This window comes from Dromiciops gliroides, chromosome 1 (genome assembly GCF_019393635.1).
Source record: "Dromiciops gliroides isolate mDroGli1 chromosome 1, mDroGli1.pri, whole genome shotgun sequence".
Taxonomy (NCBI): Eukaryota; Metazoa; Chordata; class Mammalia; order Microbiotheria; family Microbiotheriidae; genus Dromiciops; species Dromiciops gliroides.
In genome coordinates, this window is record NC_057861.1 from 630,256,382 (window position 1) to 630,262,194 (window position 5,813).

General features: G+C 42.3%; 1 pseudogene; it reads right to left on the reverse strand.

Annotated features, from left to right (window-relative positions):
* Positions 1 to 456, reverse strand: LOC122753007 (annotated as a pseudogene).
* Positions 457 to 5,813: the final 5,357 nt, after the last annotated feature.

The window sequence follows — 5,813 nt, forward strand, 5'->3', positions numbered from 1 at the left end:
TCACAGATGGTGACTATGGTGACCACCCTTTCTGCAAGTGCTGTCAGAGGGGATTGGAGTGACATCCTCAGTCCACCCAATCTTCATTCCAGAACATGCCAGGGCTCTCAGGGCTGACTGTGCACCAGGGCCAGGTGTCTTAGTCCTATTTCCCCCTGTGGCCCGATGTTTGATGTGAAGGGCAGTGATGCCTAGTTCTTTACATCTCTGGGCAACGTCCTGAGTGGCTAACATAGCAGCATAGGGAGAAGGTCCATCTCTGTCAACCATGACCTTCATCCCACCAGTCACTCGGCAGATGGTTTCTTTGCCAGAGAGATGAGTCACATGGACAAAGGTGTCATTGAAGGAAGCAAAAATATGTCAGACACCAAACACATTCTCTCCCTCTGCAACCTGAGGTCCAAGGCTGATGACCTCCTCTTCCTTCTTTTCCTTCCCCTTGGGAGGTGCCATTTCTTTTTTTTTTTTTTTTTAGTGAGGCAATTGGGGTTAAGTGACTTGCCCAAGGTCACACAGCTCGTACGTGTTAAGTGTGTGAGGCTGGATTTGAACTCAGGTACTCCTGACTCCAGGGCCAGTGCTCTATCTACTGCGCCACCTAGCTGCCCTGAGAGGTACCATTTCTGCTCCTTCGCTTGGGCCACCAACACCGGAAAAGGCCTCCCTTTTTTTCTACTATCTTCATTCTTCCCCTTGAAAACAAATTTTTTAAAAGAAATCTATCGGGGCAGCTAGGTGGCACAGTGGATAGAGCACCGGCCCTGGATTCAGGAGTTCCTGAGTTCAAATTTGACCTCAGACACTTGACACGTACTAGCTGTGTGACCCTGGGCAAGTCACTTAACCCCAACTGCCTCACAAAAAGAAAGAAAGAAAGAAAGAAATATTGCAAGAAGTAATATAATAAAGTGAAAGCCCCTTGAGGGCAAGAATTCTCTCTCTCTCTCTCTCTCTCTCTCTCTCTCTCTCTCTCTCTCTCTCTCTCACACACACACACACACACACACACGTAAAAATCTTGTTCTCATTACGTCAAAAATCGGAATAATTCAGCCCAACACCTTATAGCTACCTAAAGGTAGGCATGCCCAAAAGTACCTCAAAATCTGTAAGTGCTTCTTTCTTTTAAGAACCTATGTTCATATTTCCTTTCTTCTATCCCTTTAAAAATTCTCCAGCATCCTTGTTAGCAACAGATCTATTCTCATGTTCTGAGAAATAAAAATTGTTATTAAAAGCCACTTACAATTCTATAGCACTTTAAGGTATACAAAGGGTACTTCCCATATAATACCAAGTGAGATGAATAGTACAAATACTACTGTCCCTAATTTATATCAATACATTCAAGTATCTCTGACTTTACTGGTATAGGAATTCCCTCCACTGTCACAGATTTTAATGTCTATTATTTGACCAATGAGTTGTAGAGTTACAAGGCAGAATTTAACCCAGGTCTTCCTTGTCCCAAGTCCATCACTCTAATCATTATGACATGTTGCCTTTCATCTTCATTTTACAGATAAAGAAACTGAGGCTCAAAGAAGTGATGTACTCATGGCCATACAACTTACAAGTGTTGGGGCCAGGATTTGGATGTTGGTCTTTCTGTTTCAAGGTTCATGCTCGTTTTACTATATCAAACTGTGTATCTGTAGAGACATTCAAAAGTGCCCAAGGAGAGAAAAAAACCATCTCTTTACATGGCTCTACCCCTTATAGAAATGGCATCCCAAAGTCCCCAAAGCAAAGTCTCTTTCACAAGATTTGTAAGTTTGGATGTGTCAGGGACTTTCTCAAAGGTGTCACCCCACACAAACACACTCAGAGAGCACATGGGTGGACAGAGGGAGGGAAATGTTCTATGGTGTAATCATCATTACCAAGCAATCATGTAGTACCAGTATATTTGGAGTGACAGGTATGAACCTTCCCTTGAATAGATTGTTACATCCCCAACACTCCTGAGACTATGAGAGTAGCCACTTGGGCAATTTAGATTCTGAAGTGATAAAATGTTTAGGGCTACCTGCCTGAGGGAACACGGTGTTCTGATTTGGGTTTGGGAATGTCTTCACAGAATTGTTTCAACTGTCAAAAACAATATACTCATTTCTATGTCAAACACATTCATTTTGAATACCACATGAACAATAATCCTTAGCAAATATCTTGATTGTGGGAACAAAAACCCATCAACAACACAAAAATCAGAATAGAGTTGTGAGAAGCCATTGGGTTCAAACAGTAATCAAAATATTGATAGGCACGATGGCATAATGGATCATGTTCTGGACTGAGTCAGGAAGACCGGAGTTCAAATCCTGCCTCTGATACTTACTAGCTATTTGATTTTAAGAAACTTACATAACCTTTGAGCTTCAGTTTTCTCATCTATAAAATGAGGGGGTTGAATTAGATGGCTCCTAAGCTTTCAGCTCCAAATCTACAATGAAGTGTCTACTGTGTACCAATTCCCCCATTTGAGTACCAATGCTGAGATACTCAAAACCAAGACACCTTGCTGCTCTCCAATTATCATTTATTCCAGTCTTTTTTTTTTTTAGTGAGGCAATTGGGGTTAAGTGACTTGCCCAGGGTCACACAGCTAGTAAATGTCAAGTGTCTGAAGATGCATTTGAATTTAGGTCGTCCTGAATCCAGGGCCAGTGCTTTAACCACTGTGTCACCTAGCTGCCCCAAAATTGAAGTTTTTAATCTAATGGGGCAAATGAGTTCCAGCTCCAGGTGCCACACAGCAAGAAATGGTCAAGCTGCACACAGGAAGGATTAGAAGCATCTCATAGTTTCACAAGATGTTGTTTTCCATTAACAAGAAAATGATTATAGAGAAAGCTTGGGAATCTCTGGAGGGGAGAGTTTGGGACATTTACAAAATAGTTTGAGGGATACTGTCTGATCGGCCTCGGGCAATTAATAGGGTCTGGGAATGGGGACTAGATCAGATTCAGTCAGCAGAGTTCGACCGAGGCCACAACTTTTGAGATACTCTTTTTAGACATTCAGGCACTGGGGACATGAAAAACCACAGAAGTTAGGAGGTTGCACCTCTATTCCTATCTTTGGGGATTGAAGGCAATATCAGGAAAGCTGAATCAGACACTGTGAGCTAACCAATCTGGAAATGGCCTGTGAAGGGTCTAGTCTGGGAGTACGGTTGAGGGGAGAGCAGATGGAGAAATGGACAGGACAGTTTCCCAAAAATTTCTTGAATGGGAAAAAGGCTAGAAAAAATAGTTCAAACCCTCAGTACTACTTTGCGTTTCCTATTTCCTCTCCAGTGCTTATAATCCGTGATCCTGAGAGAGGTCCCATATTCACAATCCCTTCCATGACCTTTGGAAGCAGGTGGTTTAAGTCTATTCCCTAGGTACCCCAAAGAAGTGGAAGAAGGTTTGGAGACTACTGGATAAAGCATTCCGCAAGTGCCAGACACGCAGCTTCTTTGCAATTTACTTTGTCTAATAAACCATAACGCCACCAGAAAAGTTGATTGCCTGTGAGCCATCAATATTTTTTTTGTTAAATTAATAAAGTATTTTATTTTTTTCCGTTACATGTAAAGATAGTTCTCAACCTTTGTTTATACAAGCTTTACTATTTCAGATTTTTCTCCCTCCCTCCCCCCTCCCCTAGACAACAGGTAATCTGATATAGATTATATATATATACACACATAATAACATTAATCCTATTTCTGCATTAGTCATGTTATAAGAGAAAAAAATCAGAGCAATGATGGAAAATCTCAAAATAGGAAAAAACAACAGCATCAAAAACAAAAGAAATAGTATGGTTCATTTAGCATCTATACTCCGCAGTTCTTTTTTTTTTTTTTCCTGGATTTGGAGATCCTCTTCCATCACGAGTTCCCTGGAACTCTTCTGTGCCATTGCATTGGTGAGAAGAATATAGTCCTTCACAGTAGATCAACACTCAATGCTGATGTTACTGTGTACAATGTTCTTCTGGTTCTGCTCATCTCACTCATCATCAGCCCATGCAAGACCCTCCAGGTTTCTCTGAACTCCTCCTGCTCATCGTTTCTTATAGCACAATAGTATTCCATTGTATTCATATACCACAACTTGTCCAGCCATTCCCCAATTGATGGGCACCCCCTCAACTTCCAATTCTTTGCCACCACTTAAAGAGCCGCTATAAATATTTTTGTACATGTGGGTCTCTTTCCCCCTTCCATGATCTCTTTGGGAAAAAGACGCAAAAGTGGTATTGCTGGGTCAAAGGGTATGCACAGCTTTATCGCCCTTTGGGCATAATTCCAAATTGTGAGCCATCAATATTGATAAATGTTAATAATACAGGAAGCCCTAGAGGTGGAAGTGGGAAGGGTAGTGCCATAGAGATCTCCTTATTTTAATAATCTTGAGACTGTTTTTAAAAAAACCACCCTGTCTCCCACAAAATGAGAAACCAGAGGGAAGCACAATTATCTAGACAAATACCCATTTTATTTCTCTTCAGCAAGATGGCATGCAATGCAAGGGGAAATCTGGAGAGAGACTCACCCGCTCCCTCCCTGCATTACTCAAGGAAGGGGATATTTAAACAGCCAGGCCACAGTTTTGGGGGGTACAGCTAAGATTTATGACCTTGTTTGTTCCCGGTAAGCTAGATGTCTGTACAGTCAGGAATCTGAAGGTGCTGATGACAAACACTTGGGTTCCTCATTCCATTCACAATCTGACACTTCAAGGCAAAGGCAAAGGGAAAGTCTCTGTAGATAAAGTGGAGCTGCTTCAGAGAGTTACCTCCTGGTCACTCCAAGGGATTGTTGGTCTGTTTTGACTGAGGTTACTTGCACAGGCTCACAAAAGGAATCTTGTGCATGGATATCAGTGTTGATGGAACCACTGGACTGGTGGCTGGAGTAGCTTATCATGTGGTCAGTCAAGTTATAAACCACATATACTTGCTAGTCTTTCTGTAGGCTTACAGAGAGCAGGATATGAGCCAATATAGCTATTGCTATTGCAGCCCTTTATGTTGTTTGGGATAGCCACCAGGCGAAATGCACTTTGCACCAAATGTTCCATACATGTGGGATAACCTGAGGCCCAGTGAAGGTAAGAGACTATGTATACATGAATATAAATATATATATATGCATATATAGATATATAATAAATGAGCATCACATATGTGATCAGCCACCTTGACCACTATCTCTCCTCAGACCCTGATGGAGGCAGCCCAGTGCCTTGAACCTAAGAGCCTTAGGAACAACCATGCTTCCAGCCCAGTAGCCTCCCCTCCGCCATAATCCTGGGAGGTATCCCCTGTGTAGATGCAGCCTGGAAACAGTTCCTTCCAGGCTATAGTCACAGTTACTGAAAGCCCAGAAGTCAAAGTTCTCGTGACCCAAGCCCTTGACATCGTCAAATGTCTCAACATCAGAAACTGCTATGATTTCATCAGTGGATATGACATTAAAGAAGCATTCCTAACTGCTCTGTTGCAGCACCCTAAGAACCAGGGCACTTTCCACCTGATCTGCAACTGAAACCTTCCAGATGTGTTTTCCTCCCACTTAGACTGTGAGCTCCTTGAGAGCAGGGACTGCCTTACTTGCATCCCCAGCATTTATCACTGCGCTTTGTGAATTGTGAGCACTTAATGAATGCTTCATTCTTACTTCTTTGCCTGCCATTGAACTTCAGTTAGTCTTAGCTGTGAATTTATAAGCACCTCAAAATGAGCCCTTTTCCCAGCTTCAGGAAGGACTAAGCTTGCTATATGGATGCGCTTGTCACACATGCATGACAAAC